We start from the raw sequence: 17,992 nt of genomic DNA, 5'->3' as shown, positions 1-17,992 counted from the left end.
CCGTGTGCCGCACAAAATGCTGGTTGCAAAGATGAACCGACTAGGATTACCGGCATTCGAGTGGCTTGCGTCAAATCTAGTCAACCGTCAGGCTTTCACCAGAATACGAAAAACGTGATCAAGAATGTTTGTCACACCGCTAGGAGTTCCTCAAGGGAGCCATTTTGGACCACTGTTGTTTATAATCTTCGTGATCGACCTGTGCTCAACACTTAAGTCCGATACGCTTCTTTACGCCGATGATCTGAAGACATTGAAAGCCAAAAACTCTGCCTCAGTACGTAGTATCATTGAGTACGCCGTCCAGGTGTGGGCTTCAGCTCAAAGCACACAATGCTACCGTTTTGAACGAGTTCAATGATGTTTCTTAAGATACGCTCTACGACGTCTTCCCTAGAAGGAACCGATCCAACTCTCGCCGTTTAAGGAAAGGAGAGCATACCTAATCTCACTCTAAAAGTGTCGCATCGAATTGCAGCAAGGTTTTGTATTTGACTTATTGACCAACCGTTTTCTGTTTCTTTCAATACCTATTTAACTGCTTAAGGCCAGAACCACCATATTAACAAGTGTTGTAAATTTAGTGTATCATTTGTTTAATTTCAATATGTGCGAACGTCGTTTGAAACTAGGTTGAAGCAGAATTTTGTAGTTTTCAAGTCACCAAAGACAAAATAAATGAATACACTAAGGGTTTTTTTTACGCGGTTATGAAATCCGTCGTTAACGCATAGGACTTTGAGTATTTTCGCTCAAAACACGTGTTGATTCACGAAAGCCGTGTAGTAGAATCGTGTCCATGGCGAAAAATCGTGTAAAAATAAGCCGTCTTAGGAAAACCGAGCAAAATCAAACCGCCTGAAATAAAAACCTCAGTGTCACTTTTGTATCCAAGGTCATAAATTCTTCTTTAAGGGTGCTTAATCGGAATAGCGCACGGCACCCTTCCAAATAGTCGAATTTCAAATCAAACATAAATTCCCAAAACTCACCGTTGATATTTTTTCACAGTTGATAGTTTTTCATGAAACTTTCACACAAGCTAGATTAACAGATAAACTTTGAATACACTTTGAATATATTTCGGGCACTACATGGAGAAAAAAGTAAAAATTTTCTCACAATATTCAACTTATATTCAACTTTTTTCACGATTAAATCTCGACCAATTATATGTAACTCTGAAGTTTTCAACTATGTGTACAATTGATTATCTGATTGATATTTTGTGTTCAAAATACATATAATAGATTCAACTGTAGTTGTATGATTGATTTTATGCATTCAACTATAAATATAATAAACTCAACTATAATCGTTTGATTTATGTTACGCTTTCAACAATAAATATATTCATTCAACATTATCGGTATAGTTGATTTAACTGTAAATATAATTGATACCAATTTATGTGTATGATTGATTTAATGAGATTAACTGATGATTTAATGAGATTCAAAAAAAAATTTTAGAAGTCATCATATTTATTGTGGATTGCTTTCTAGTCGGTTCTAGCGGTTATTTATTCCAATTATTTCTCTTTTTTGTATTTACCTATTGGATTTTCGCTTTTAATACACAAAATTATTCAAATTAAAATGTTATTTTGGGCTCGTTCAACGTTCAGCCAGTATGATGAATGCAAAGAAATACAATTCTGCTCCTGCTGATTACTGCTCATCCGGAGAGTCCACCAATCCTAACAACAGGGTTAGGTCGAACGAAAGAAACATGCCAGGGAAAAAAGTAGATTGCAATTAACTGAGAGTAAACAATATTTTTAAAACTTACCCGGGGCAATTTTTTGCCTTTATCGAGGAACGGGCAGCCAAAATGTCTTGCTGTTCGATGAGCTGCGTTACGTTTTGTGGAGGACCGTATAGGATGTTCAGTGTGGTCTGCTGTCAATCGATTCCAGTGTTCCAGTAAGTTGGCAGTTATTCTTTATTTCAGGAAAGTACTTGCTACCCGATTTATCGTAGCTTCCAATAATCTGGAATTAAAATAAGAAAATAAATATTCGGTTCACATTTTTTTTGAAACCTTCCCCTCACCAGCACACTTGTCGTCGCTGAAAAATTGGATGCATCGTTCCCGGTGAAAATGTCTGAGGTGTTTTGTTGCTTGCAATCATGTCTATCTTCCACCGTCTTGCTCCGAGAAGTTTACCCGTTATCCATGCCACTGGAGTCGCCGTCCGTTTGTTTGAGCCTGAGATTGAAATTCACGTCGGATTCAGCTACCACGAAAAAGCTCTTTGAAAGAAATTTTTATTCCGTTGGTTTTGCGGACAGCCAATGAACAGTTGCGTTTTCCAAACAATTCCAACTGCTGGTAAAGCACCACAACCGCTGCCAGGAGAACACACACACAGGAATCCTTGGTGTATTGGAAACGGTTAATTGACGGATTCACAGGTATCACTATCACGCAAATTGTTCATTCTTTTATTTACTGTTTTTCTCTGCACTCATACGCAACTATACTTGCAAATGTTGGTTAAAATTACGATTGATGCAATGAATCAACGAAATTTTCTCTGGTATACTCATGCAATATTTTAATCACATGTTAGAGACAGGAGTTTATCCGGATTGTCTCAAAGTTAAAAAAGTTATTCCCATTTTTAAGGCAGGTGATCCGCATGACGTAAATAACTACCGTTCAATTTCAACCTTAAGTGTTTTTAGCAAAGTTTTTGAAAAACTTCTAATGAATGAAGTTGAAAATTTTTTAGATCAGGAAAATATACTGTACAAATTGCAGTACGGTTTAAGACCTGGATTGAGTACGCTAATTGCTATCACAGAGTTAGTTGATTCTATTATTTCAAAAATTGATTCTAAGAATATCGTTGGTGCTTTGTTCTTGGATCTTAAAAATGCCTTCGACACACTAAACCACGACATATTATTGTCCAAATTAAATGAATTCGGAATAAGAGGTGCAACATCTTTCGCTGTTATTTATCGGAAAGGAAACCATTCGCAGCGATCGAAATACAAGAAGCGAGTTGAGAAACATTGATATTGGTGTACCCCAAGGATGCAACATTGGTCTGTTACTTTTTCGTTTGTATGTAAACGATCTTTGTAATTTAGCACTTAAAGGCACAGCTCGATGATTTGCTGATGATACAGCTATTTTTTATTCAGCTGCATCAACGAATGTTATAACTCAACAAATTTAAAATGTTTTGAAGTTACTATCAAAATATTTTAAATGCAACTTGCTTTTTCTAAAGTATACAAAACCCAAATATATGTTGTTTCGTTCTTCACATAATAAAATACTGTCAAATAATGACCTAATTATGAATGGAATTGTTATTGAGAGACTTCATTACTTCAAGTACTGTGGAATTTACTTGGATCAAAGATTTTTTTGGAGTTGTAACACAGAGAACCTAGTTGAAATAATTTCTCCTATTTGCGGTGTTTTGTGGAAATTGAGAAACTTGGTGCCCCAACATGTTCTTTTAAAGTTTTACCATGCATTTCTTCAGTCTCACCTAAACTATCTTATTTTGATATGTAGAAGAGCCTCCTTGTCACATCTTCAAAAACTTCGGACCCTACAGAATAGATGTTTGAAAAACATCTTCAGACTACCCTGCTTTTTCCTACCCAACAGCTGTACTCTCTGGGAACGCATAGCATTCTTCCAATAACCGAGCTCTGTAATTAGCAAACCTTTATATATGTTCATGATAATATACACTCGAGTAACAATAACCAAAACCCTCATTTTACTTCGGGATTAAGAACCCACAATACTCGTCAAAATAATTATTTATTTGCAACGAAGCCGATCCATGACATCTTTAGGGCAAAAATGAATTTCTTTGATAGAACCTACAATATACAACGCCTTACCTAATGAAATAAAGACCATCAACAACCTTTCCATGTTTAAAGTCAAAGTAGTACAGTTATTAAAAGAAAAATTGAATCGTTAAAAAAGTCGATCAACTACCTACCAGTTTTTTCAATCATATTTTGTTTGTTTTCTAGCAGTGTAGTTTTCTTTTGTCGTAATTTTCACTATTAATAAGTAAACTTTAGTAAATCTAGCATAATATTTGATTAGTTAACCTTCGTAAAGAAAAAAGAAATGGATCTCTTTAAAGGAAATTTTCTTTCATTAAGATCCTTATCGAAATCTTGTTTAATTATAGCATACATTTCCTCGCACTAAATAACAAACTTGTGGGTTCTCAGCAAGAATTAAATTTTGTTCGCGTTGAAGTTTTTTGTTTTGCTGCCAGACGTGCTGAGACCAGTAGCGTCCATCAGGGCCGTAGGAAGAACCGACTCATGGGGGGAGGGGGTTTGGTGACTAATTTTGTTTCTATGATTTTTTGTCTAACAACACACGAATGAAAAAAAGTTTAAAAAAATTATGTTTGTAACTATATGATTATTCATTTATAAGTACTCATTGATTGTTTTCGTATGAAATTGTAACTTAATAGAAGACAAGAATGCCACAAGGATGGTAAAGTGTCATTAGTAAAACCTTAAAAAAGTAACTTTAGAAAAGTGGTCCTTAGCCTAAAGGGTGAGTTAAATTTTTTTTAATGAAGCCTGTAGAAACAATATATGAAATTTGCTTTCATCGACGTGATGGTTAAAATTTTTGAATTTGTTTAAAAGTCTGGTAGATCAAAGTTATTTGGTTTGAGCATAAGATAAGTTCTTTTTAGGGTAGCCTCCAATTTCTTAAAAATAACTTATTCTTTACTCAAATCAAACAAGCCCAATCTTCTAAACTCTTTTGCGAATTCCAAGATTCTATCCTTTGATGAAATTAAATAAAATTTTCCAAAAAAAAACAGTAACAGATAAAAAAAATCGAATCAATTTTGTTTGATGCAAACCTGAACTAAATTTATGATTTTAGTTTTAAATTTGGCTTTTTAAAAAAGCTGCAATATTAATAATGTTAAGCAATACACTTAAAAACTTTACAAAAATGTGTACATTTTTTAGTTTAAGATCAGGTATATGTTTCTTAAATAGGAAATATTTTCCATAAAAAATCAGTTTTATACTAAAAATCTTGTAGATGATTTTTTTTTAATTTAATTTGGAATATTTTGCATGAATCAAAACTTAGAAAGTTAACTCAAATTCTACTTTATATTTATGATTTCCAGCTAAATTGTGTGTACAAACTTATTCTGATTAAAAACTTTGAAATCTGGAAATTAAATTGATCAGCAACTTTTTAAGTTTATGTTCTCTTGAATTTCTCAACAAATTTATGTTGATTGAAAAACTCATTCACAAGCTAAATCTTTTTCTGAATTTTGAATCTGAATTCTAAACATGAATTCAAAAATTGAACTTTGAATCTGTTTCCGAATTTTTTTACGATTTCCAAAATGTACAAAAAATACGATTGCCGAATCTCAATTTTAGATTTTATTTTCATGAATCATTTATTTAAGTTCTGTAGTGCTGGTTTTATCTTTATTCATTATTTCAATTATTTATTTTTAATATGTTTTGTGAATCCGATTTAAAATGTGAATTTCGAATGGTGAATCAGAATCTGGTTTTCAATTTTGGATTGCCACTTAGAAGCTTTAAATGTTTAAATTTTGTGTTAGAATAAAGTTTAAGAATTTGAATATTCAACAAATTTCCTCTTTTTCCATATTCGACAAACTATTATCAAAATATTGAAAATGCTTTGATTTTCGAAAAACATGAGGGCTTATTCTGCGACTCACGAAATTTCACGTCTTCGTCCTGACTCCAGAAAATGGTTCAGAAAAGAAATTTGTGTATTGATGAGCTCTGAAGACCGAAAACAGCTCATCCGAACGAAGATGGCAAGAGAGGCTATTTAAGCCTGCAAAACCATATGAAATTTCGTAAGTCACGTCACTTGAGTCGCAGAATAAGCCCAATGATTCAACAAGGATTTCAAAGCAGCTTTCCATTCCTAATTTCTTATGATTATTCGAACTGAAAATCAAGAATCCTAAACTTCATACAATATCAGAAATACGAAAATATGTAAAAATACAATTTTGGTTATAGGAATATGGAACCAGAACCTCCAATATGGGTTTTTTAAATATTTTATTCAGACCTAAATTTCTATGATAAGGTTGCCAAATTACCCGGTTTTAACCGGATTGGCCCGGATGTTTAATTTAAAATTTGGGAAAAGTCTGGTCCGACCCGTTTGCCCAGGTTTCATTGAAAAAGGCCGGATTTTGCCCGGGTTTGTTCTCATTCTTATTCTCAAATGAAATTTTCGTTGTAATTTTTTTTATTTATGCGTCCAAAATTTTTGCAGCAAGTTTCAAAAAATTATCATGAAAGGTTTTTTATGATTTTTTTTCTAGATTTTTGATGAGCAATTCCTAGGTTTTGACCAAAATTGCCCGGTTTTGCCTGGATTTGATAGACAAATTTGAAATGAAATACCCGGATTTTGCCAGGTTTTTATATAAAACAGCCCAGATACATGCCGAAAAAAAATCTGACAACCTTATTCTATGAACAAGTGAGAAAATTTTTAAAAACTGTAGCAGAATTTTGAACTTAAAATGAGGGAAATTTTTGAGGTTTTTGTATTAGTTTTTAGTACAGATAGTTACTCTTGAATATCATGGGGGGGGGGGGGGTTTAACCCCTAAAACCCCCCTCGTTCCTACGGCCATGGCGTTCATTACCAGGGGGCTCAATTTGGTGGAGCCTTTTGGTGTGGGGGAGTGTGGTGGGCCGCTACAAAAAATATCATGATATTTAGAGTTTAATGTCCAAAATGAATTGTAATATCGCAGTTGAATCTTTCATGTTTATAGTTGAATCAATTACACAATATTTTCGTAGGTGATGGAAAGAATTAGAGAAACATGAGGTATCAAAGAACGAAAGAACATAAGCCGTAAATATCATGAATTTTTCGAAAAAGATACAACGGTTCACCGGCAGGACTTGAACCTGCAATCTCTGCGAAATATTTACGGCTTATGTTCTTTCGTTCTTTGATAGCTCATGTTTCTCTAATTCTTTCCATCACCTACGAAAATGTGATTATTTTCAGGTACAAAGATGTACCAAGTGATTCATGTCATCAATATTGGCACAATTATAGTTTAGTCTATTATGTTGATAGTTAACTACATACGGTCAATCAGCAGGTTGCTGTTGATTCTATTTCATTTATAATTGAATGCCTGAAATAAATCTTCCGATTGTATTTCAGTGTACTTTATCTATAGCTGAATCAATGACAATTTAATAGTTGAATCTTTTATATTGATATTTGATTGCATATTGTCAATCAGCAGTTTGTAATTATTGTTGAGAACCGTGTATTAAAGTTGTGAAAATTGAGATGTCTTCACAAAATTAGATGTAAATAACTTTGATGAATTTAACACTTTTATGAAGTTTTCATGAATTAAAAGCGTTTTGAGATTGAAAAAAAAATCCAACTGCGATGAAGCGAACGCAAAAACATTGATTCCATACATACAATCATTCAAAAATTAAGAAATCGCCTGCTACCCCGTTGGACGATTTCAAAAAAAATTAGCCACATACTTGAATATATACTTTTTTACCTAATCTCAACCAATTTCGAGATGACAACGTAAAATTTGACAAAGTTTAGCGAATTTTGTGAGGCAATCTAAATTTTCCCTACTTTAACTAAAAGAACTCATTAAATACAGAGTTTATCTAGCTTGTGTGAAAGTTTCATAACAAAATATGAACTGTGAGAGAGATGGAATTCTGTCGAAATTGGAAGTTTGTGCGCGATTTCATTTTTTTTAACGTAGCCGTATAACAAACGGTCACTAAGTGAGCGTCTCAAAGAGGTTTGTTTTGAGGATAAATGATGAAAAATACGTTTCTGTTATAAAAAGGCTGCTTTCAGATGTTGCGTTATTGTTATTATAGGTAAAATTTGGCCTAATGTATGATGGCACTAACAAAGTTTTGAGCTGGAATGAATCAATCATTCCAAAAAAGGCCAACCAAAAAGGGTTGGAAAAGAATCAGTCAATCACATAGTTTTTTACAGTGTTTTAACTGTGATGCAATATGATGTTGGACACCATTAAATTAAACTTCCATGTAAATCTTTTCCTTTATTTGAAATTTAGTTCCAGAGAGTTTTCAAAAGTACCATTTTTTAAATATTATTTGAGCTTTTTTTAACAGTAGCAGTGTATTTATTTTGTTTTAAAATAGGATGTTAGACTATTCCCATCTATTTTCAATCTTCAAATTTAAATTTAACACCTCCTATTGCAGAGCCACCTTTTCTCCGTCAACACAAGCAAATGAATTTCGCGATACACTAAATAAGGTACTTATAGGCCGTAAACTATTTCCGCGCCGTTTCAGAGAGTTGATTGATTCCTATAAGTTGGAACATGTCCCGGCCCGAAGCAGCTAGGCCGCATCGCATGCATCGATGTGCTATTGTTCTGTGGTGTTATGTTTAGGATAGGCGATACGAACGTGTCTGGAAATGTGTACTCTAAGATTTGTTTGCATGTTCCAGGTCTTTCCCGTTTCCCGTTTGCTGCTAGGACTGTTTGGCATTGTGCAGCAGCGTATTGCAAAACAGTACAAGTGGGTGGCGCCTCGAGGCACACGAACAGGAAATTGATCTTTCTTTGGACAGGTTCGACGACGACGTTTGATTCATGGCCTCTGCAATTGTCTTTTCGTGGCTCGTAATTTTTTTCTCCTGAAATTTAGGTGTCAAAGCATTTTTATTAAAAAAAATCAGTTTGACTCTATATTCCTTTATCATAAGTTCATTTTAGGTTTTTTTTTATCAAATAGCAATGTTTCGTATGATTAAATACTTTGTGAATCCTAATTAAATGAGATGAAACCAATTTCCACAAAGTTTCCCGCAATAAAATCAAACGGCCTGTACAAAGCACCGTAGAAAAAGGAGTTTAATAATTTATCGGTAGTTTTCCAGTTTGGCACTAAAACTATCGAAGCTCTGCTCGATGAACGAAGCAAATGAACGAACCACCGCCCAGAGGCATAACATTCACACACACGCCCGGCTCTTACACGGTTCCCGGTACACCAAATCCCATTAGTCGCCCTCAGGTTGGTCGATAATCAAAAGTCGTGAAACACCTGATCGTCGCTTTCGGAACTTCAAGTTGGGTTTCAAGCTCTGTGAGGAGCAGAATGCGGCCTTTTTGGTGAAATGAATGAGAAACAAAAAAGTATAAAACGATTCCGCGCACGGAATCGAGTGGAAACCCAGGTTCAATTAAATCTAATTTAATGAAGTGGTAGTCACCTTGCTTTAATGCTTGCGGTTGTCCGGAGTGAGAAGTTACAGCTTTTAGCGAATATGTTCAGGTGACAAACAACAGCAACTACTACCAGTAGTGGCAGCCTCTTGGCGGCAAAGAGCTAGAACTCTCACATCTTCCCAAGATGGATCGAACTAGTCGCGAAATTGAAAACCGGCGGCTCCTTGGACGAAGACGAAGATAAGCGACAAAGGTCTTCTCACTCAAACCGTCTTCTCCCGCAAAACGCTTTCCCTATGAAGATGGGCAACTACACTTGCTGCTATCTGTTAACCGTTTTCTTAGGGACAAACAACACATAAAAAGCGCAAACCGCGAAGTCAAATCCGGGGAAGAGAGCATTTAAATTCGCGCCAAACAGCAAATCTCGTGCACGCCACCCGATTGCCACCAAATGTCGGCGCGATCCTTTTAAGCGTCGCGTCGCGCTTTCATGTCCCTCTGTGATTCCGAGGCGAACTTTTTTGTTTTTTTTTTCGCAACCTGCCGATAAAGGCCGCGCGAAACAAACGGTAGAATCGATGTTTGATCTTTTTCTACGGATCTTTTTTCTGCTGCGAACTGAAACTGCGAAGGAAACTCCTCACCGCATGTTGGAAAACAGTGTGTCAAAGTGCTGGACAAGGGCATTAAAATCTTCCTTTTTAGGAACCGTTTACGTAATGTCACAAGTGGCGTTCCGTTTGGCCAATCTCGATTGACAAGGCTGAGCCAGCGGCAGTGTTGAGTTGGTCCTGTCCCCGTGAGTGTTGTCCATTGACGATGGGAAAAGTTGAAATCTATAAGAGTGGACCATTTGATGAAGCTCGAGCGAGTGGTCAGTTAAATGTTTGTTTTACATTTTAATGTACTGAAGAGGACAACTAATTGAGCGGTTGATTAATACTTGCACAAAAGGAGGCGGTCGCTGATTATTCGCGTATCGGAACTTCAGTTGACAAGCATCCATAGCATTTATAAAAAATTGAAAACTCACATTAAAAAAAACTGTTAGAAAAATTAAAAAATAATCATTTGTATACTGTTACATTTTTGATCAAGTTTAAAATAGTAAATTAAATATTTTTAAGAACAAATATAACTTCAACAATTCCAAACTGAGACCAGAGACCTGAGCGCTTAAACATGTAATCTGAGACTTGAGACCTGAGACCTGTGACTTGAGATCTGGAATCTGAGACCTGTGCCCTGAGACATGAGTTCTGAGAATTGAGACCTTAGACCTGAGACCTGAGACAAACATGAGACATAAGTCTTTAGACCTGGAACCTAAAACATGAGACCTGAGACCTGCGGCTTGAGACCTGACACCTGAGACCTGAGACCTGAGACCTGAGACCTGATACCTGAGAACTGCAACATAAGACGTCAGAAGTGAGCAGTGAGAAGTGAGCCATGAGAAGTGAGCCGTGAGAAGTGAGAAGTGACAAATGAGAGGAGATACAAGAGACAGGAGACAGGAGACAGGAGACAGGAGACAGGAGACAGGAGACAGGAGACAGGAGACAGGAGACAGGAGACAGGAGACAGGAGACAGGAGACAGGAGACAGGAGACAGGAGACAGGAGACAGGAGACAGGAGACAGGAGACAGGAGACAGGAGACAGGAGACAGGAGACAGGAGACAGGAGACAGGAGACAGGAGACAGGAGACAGGAGACAGGAGACAGGAGACAGGAGACAGGAGACAGGAGACAGGAGACAGGAGACAGGAGACAGGAGACAGGAGACAGGAGACAGGAGACAGGAGACAGGAGACAGGAGACAGGAGACAGGAGACAGGAGACAGGAGACAGGAGACAGGAGACAGGAGACAGGAGACAGGAGACAGGAGACAGGAGACAGGAGACAGGAGACAGGAGACAGGAGACAGGAGACAGGAGACAGGAGACAGGAGACAGGAGACAGGAGACAGGAGACAGGAGACAGAAGACAGAAAACAGGAGACAGGAGACAGGAGACAGGAGACAGGAGACGGAAGATGTGAGACGTAAGACGTAAGACGTGAGACGTGAGACGTGAGACGTTAGACGTGAGACGTGAGACGTGAGACGTGAGACGTGAGACGTGAGACGTGAGACGTGAGACGTGAGACGTGAGACGTGAGACGTGAGACGTGAGACGTGAGTCATACGACGTGAGACGTGAGTCATGCGACGTGAGACGTGAGACGTAAGACGTGAGGCGTGAGACGTGACACTTGATACTGGAGACGTGAGAAAGAATTCGTGAGTCGTAAAAATTGAGAAATTAGCCGAATGAAGTGTGAAGATCGATGTGAGAAATGAGCTGTCAGAAGTAAAAAAAAATGCGTGTGAAGTTAGAAGTGAGACGTGAGTAATGAGAAGTGAGAAATGAGACTTGAGGAGTGAGGAGTGAGCCGTGAGAAGTTAAAAGTAGGACTTGAAAAGTGAAAAATGAGCCGTAGGAAGAGCGAAGTGAGACGTGAGTAGTAAGATATTAGCCGTGAGAAGTGAGAAGTTCTCTTCTCACTTCTCAAGGTTCATTTCTCAATTCTCTTTTCGTATGGCTTACATGTCACGTTTCGCGTCTCAATTCTCACTTCTCACCTTTAACTTCTCACTTATCACGACACATAACTCACATCTTACGTCTCACCTCTCATGACTTATTTCTCACTTCTCACTAGAATGTCCATTTCCCGGCTATTTAAGCGTTCTCGAGAATTAAGAAATCAGACGACAATTTTCCCGGGAATTCTCGGGATCCTCGGAACAAATGTAAATGAAAATTTTAACGCTCAACTACATAAGAAACCTTATCCAAATGATTTTTTTTTTAATATTTTTAGATAGAAGTCATTTCAAACTTTTTTAATTCCTCAACCCAAGACCCAAAAACATAGTACTTTAACCGATAAACTTTGCTGATTCTTGGTAAAAAAAATTGATACAATTGAGAAAGATTCTTCACTATCGATAGACTTTGGCTAGCTAGACTTCATCATCAGGTTATTCATTAAATCATGTCAATTTCCAGATAACTATCTTTTTGTTTCAAATATGTCAATTCTTTGCCGATAATAGGACATTCAAATTCTTTTCGTAGCGTTGCTTTATTGGAATTGTTTGGTTAAAAGATTGTTTGTCGTTTTCACTTTTAAACTATGTAAGCTTTCGAACGAAAATACATTTTTTTTTATCAAATTCAGTATTTGGAAAAAAAAGTCTAAGCCAAATATCAAGGTAGAACCAACATTGTCTTTGCTCAATCTGATCCAGGAATGTATAAGAAACAAATGCTACACTTTGTTCCGTGAATAACTTTTGAAAGCATGGATGGAAATAGATGACATTTTCAGTAAAGTGACGTAATAAAGTAATGTGTTAGTGCACAAAAATTGGTGACAATCTATCAAGTGGTTGTTGAGATAGCGTTCAATACTCAAATTCATTGACAAACTTTGTTGGGCAGGATCGAGAAAAATCCAAAAAGTCCCAGTGGCAGACCCAAAAACAGCTGAAAATCAACTGTTCGACAAAAGGTCATATTGTAAATTGTTTAAAAAGTCCTTGAGGACCCAATAGTGAGATAAAATTTGAACAAAAGTGAAGATTGTTTATTCCATTAATTGAGAAGAATTTGATAGGTTTCTTCAAGCTCAATCCAAAAATTTGAATGAGGAAATGATGAAAAAGTCATTTTTTTCTGACTTGTTCGTCTAGCTGACTTATAAAAAGGCTTGACTTCATTTCTCTAAGATAGAAAAGCTGCCCACCGGTAAAATAAACAAAATGAGGTGATGAAATCGTGTCCAAAATATTTAGACTGCTTGGTGAGAGATATTTTGAAAAATTTCGTAATGGAAAGCAAAACCAGAAACTTTTCGTTTCAAAGTCTCGTCTGTATTTCCTGGAGATAAACAAGGATAGAAAAATGAAAAATTTAATGTCTGGTACTTGAGGAGGCTAACGATTTGCGGAAACTTTAAAAAACCTATTCTATCATAACGATCGACAAGATGAATGGCTGAAAACACAAAGAAGACTGCCTCCAAATGCGACCGTTAAAACTACAAAACTCTTAATAGGTCCCACAAAGTTTAAACTTTGTTTCAATTGTATCTCAAATCGTGTCATTACGCAAAAACGGTGGTGGAGTGATTAAAAGTCAATTATGTTGTTATTGTGCCGATGGAGAACAATCTGCTGAATTTGTTATAATCTCGATAAAATTCAAAATTTTGAGCTATTTTGAAGGTCAAGCTCCAAAAAAAAAGCAAACTAAATCAAAAATTGCCTTGTTTTGAAAAAAGGGGGTTCATAGTATGCATTCTAGATGGCACACTTGTTGCTCAAAAATTAAAGTCGAAAATTTTCTTCATCGGATGCCATCTCAAAAACAACTGGACAGCACATCGCAAAACCTGCATTTGTGAACATTACATCACCAGGTAACCTGGCTAAAAGTTTTATGAATTTTCATTTATATATTCAAAAGTTATTCACAAAACAAAGTGTTACTTTTTTTTCGAATCCACTCCTTAATTTAGCACTTTTCAATGGCTTCGGGAATTTTTCGAGATTTTTTAAATGTTTCCCGATCGGGAGATCCCGGGAAGGAATCTCAACTTCTCACGGCTCACTTCGTACTTCTCATGGCTCATTTTTCATTTCCACATCTCATTTCTAACTTCTTACTACTCATTTCTCCCGTATCAATTCGCACTTCTCAAGGCTCATTTTTATTCTCTCGCGACTCACTTCTCCAGTGAAAAAAAAACACGTAAAAAAGCCGTGTCAAAAACCTGCTTACAGTTTGCTGAGTTACTCAACAAAATTTAATTCCCAAATTGATTCGTTTAACTGCTCGAGTCATATCTCTTGAAACCTCGAAACTTCACTGTTTCTTCTAGCGTTCTCAAAGACAACCAACTAGATCTTATTCTGTTCAAGTTGTTCATTGACGCCCATTTGAATATCCAGAATACTTATCAGTACTGTAGAAACTCAAAATGCCTTTGCTATGATGCTCAGTTATTGCGTGGAAGGTAGATCTGATATAAACAATATAATTTATTTAATACAAAATTTGAGAAAAGTTCGGCCTGGTCCGGAAAAAACACGTTTATGGCCCGGATTTATTCATTTTATTTGGCAAATCAAAACAAAACAAAATTGTGTTGAATTTTTTTTCGTTTGTATGTCGCCCAAGTGAATTTTTTTAGCAAGTTTTGAAATTATAATAATGAAAGGTTTTTTTGGATGACTTAAATACTATTCAAAATTTGTCGTTGAGTTTCAATGAAAAATTTTGTTTTAATATTTTTTTCTCTTAATTTGTCTGCAATTTCTGGGTATTGAAAAAATTGGTCCGGATATTAGTCGGATTTCGGTACCAAATTTTGAAATCAAATGCCCGGATGTTATCAGGTGTTTTTTCTTAATAAAATAGCCCGTAAAGGTGCTGAAAGAATTCTGAAAACCTTGCTATAACGTGATACGTTCTTGAAAAAATCATTTGATTTGTTAAGTGATTCGAAAAAATGAAAAATATCTCAGGTTTATAAGTGTTCTTAATTTATTAAGGGATTCCTCGAAAATTCCCTTAATGATAATAAAAAAAAACATTTTGAAACTTCTAATGAAACTAAAATTTCCAATTCACTACTAAACCTTGAAGCCATCAGACGGTCGTCCATCTTTTTCTTAAACAATGACTCAGCCACACACATCATTTAGTTGCGAATTCCCTACTCAATAAATTAGTCGACACTGCTGCAAAATTTGAATCTCAATTGACATCTCGACCGGAAGAATAAAGTTCATCATTTTTCTGAAAATCTTTTCCATGCAGATCGAATCTTGTTTCGATGCTGGATGCTGGAGTCAGAAGTTCAATCATGGTCACGTGCCCGCCTGAGGAACGACTTGTACGTCAAAGTTCTGTTCTAACGATGGACGGGTGCCGTGTACCGGTTTCAATCATTCAAGATTCTGATTCGGGAACAATTCTTCCATCAGCCTGTCAACTAACGGGGTTGTTGAGTTATGCAGATTTCGAGCACATTGACAGTGTGATTTTGAGACTTGAATACAAACCGTTGGTTGCATGGGGATATTTTTGTTTTGTTTTTCGACAAAATATTATTTTGAAAATCTTAAGGAATTAAATTGCTTGAACAGGCGCGGAGTAAGAGCGAAGACTTCTACTTCTTCAAGAAATGATTAAAAAAAATTTCGTTCTGCATATAAAATCGTTACTTTCCTGTTGTTTTGCTTTCTATTTTTGACCTCAGATGAATATTGCATGAGTTCGTGTGCCGGGCATAAAATATCCTTGGAGGTGTCTAGCAAGCGTCCAGGCACTTGGCCTACCGGGATCAAGCATGAGGACATTTGACTGTCAAATTTAATGTTCCTCTGCTTCGGACAAAAATTCTAACGGTTCATCTGTTTAAGTCACCGAATGATTCCTGGACAAGTTCTGTTGCACAAGAATGAACTAAGCGAAGAATCAAACAGTTTTAATTGAATCCTTGCAATAGTTTGGACTCCACACTGCCATTATAATACTATTCAGACACCCTTTGGCAGAAAACTCCATAAACCGGGACACTCCGGTGAGGTAATCAGATGCAACGGCTTGGGGCGCGACACTAATTTGGAGCAAACAGGAATTAATCACTTCAGCAGCAGCAGCGACACAACATTCTGTGAACGGCGAACTCGTTTGCCCCGGGCTCATTTTCTTAATGTGCCAAATTTGCAAGTGTGGAACGCTGCCTCGGCTGTCGGAAGATGAATGGATGGCACGAGCCCTTCCAAAGCTTTCACCCATTTGTACTTTACTGCTTGGCAGGGTGGTAGTTGGATTGGAAAGCGAGGGGAAGGAACTTACAGACATTCAAGCGAAAGCTTTCGTAGGGGTAACACCGTTCGGCTTCAGAAGGATATTTATGATTATCAAGGCCCCAAAGAGTAAGTAATCGCTTGCAGTGCAATACAGTTCAGTGGACGACAGAAAGTGAAATTAATGATGGCGGAAAGCTTCAAAGTTTTTCGTTGTTGCAATCATTCACAATAATGCTCAGTTTTTAAGATAAAATTTATTAATCTTGTTGTTTGTGTTCTTGTTGGTTATTGTAGAGATTTTCAGAGCTGTTGTTGTTTTTAAAATTTCACTTTCATCATCATTTCATCATCAGTAGCTCTAAGGTAGCTCCATTAAAGTCTATTTTAAGGTACTATTGTCCAGTTATTTGCATAGCGTGTACAACGTTTCTTAGTCCTGAAAGACCGTAATTCGGCACATTATACCTTACGTATAATGTGCATCGTTCCCAACGTTTTAGCGATGGAACGATGCGAAAGATCCTTGTTATCGTGATGAATGCTCAAGATTTTATCACGCACGAGCTGTTCTTTCGACTCCATTTCCGCGAGTTTTGATTACTGGACTTTAAAACTTGCAGGATGTAAACAATGCACTATGAGCTAAATCCACCCAAATTTTCATTTAATTCTACCCAACAGTTAAAAGGTTAGAGCAATTTCATAGTGTGACAATTTCATCGTGGACACTCTTTACTATGAAAATTTAAAAAAATAACTAGATCATATTGACGCTTGAACCAAGTACCTTATGTTTTGAAATTTTATAACATTTTATCTTGCTCCAGCGACCGTTTAATTCCTATTCAATTCAGTTAATTATGCTGAAAAGTTTAGATGGACGAAATAAATATCGCTTCAGTTTTTTTTCCTCGTTGTACACAATTTCTATCGCTTGAATTATTCCAGATTCATAAAAAAGAAGGTGAATCGAGTGGAGACGAATTCGTGGTCCCATTTTTTCCACCTTTCATTGTTGTTTATTTTGGGTCCAAATCGTATGTTTGTATGGGATCTGGCGATGAGATCAGCAAGTGTGTTCACCTTTGCAGCAATGAAAAGCAAACGACAGGTTGAAAATGTTTCTTTCTTTCGAGCGTTTTTTCTCCTCTGCTGAAGCTGCTGCAAGTGATGAATCTTTCTCTTCGGGGAAGAAAAATAGGCAGCATTCAGCCACGGATTCGTCTATGGTTTCATTGTTCAAAATTGGGGAGTTGCGAGATTTGGTCGGATGGTCGTTTCGGCCAAATGGATAAATATGGCAGGGCCAGGGCAATGGCCACGTAGTTATTAGTATTCAGCTGGGGCAGTCATGATTACAATCGAATTCGGATGGCAAGTGGATGAGGATGTCTTTTATTCGGTACCATAATAGAACATCAACATTTCTGCCTATTTAGAGACAGAGACAGAGAGAAAAAGCTTCGAGAGATGAGGACCATTCATCAGAGGATGGTCTGATGGCTGATGTTGTTTTGATACAGATCGGACAACGAGACCCGCACAAAGGTGCCCCTTTTTCTATGATAATTTTCAAGTGGACGCTGAACGGTCACTTGCTTCGCCTTTCTTTGGACTGAAGCTTCCTCAGTTGTCCAACTGGCACACACCTTAGCGCTGAATTATGACACGCGTTTCCTGGAAAGATCCAATGTGGAGATAATTTTTGAAAAAAATATGCTTGTAACTATATTTGAAGCTAAGTTCAAATATTTTTTAACAGATCTGTAATAAAGGGAACTTGTCTTTGGCCGGACAACATTGATTTTTCAAAAACGCATTACCCTAATAATGTTTTAACACCATAGAAAGAAAG

The sequence above is a fragment of the Uranotaenia lowii genome, chromosome 2, assembly GCF_029784155.1.
Source record: "Uranotaenia lowii strain MFRU-FL chromosome 2, ASM2978415v1, whole genome shotgun sequence".
NCBI lineage: Eukaryota > Metazoa > Arthropoda > Insecta > Diptera > Culicidae > Uranotaenia > Uranotaenia lowii.
This window is presented reverse-complemented; position numbering follows the sequence as displayed.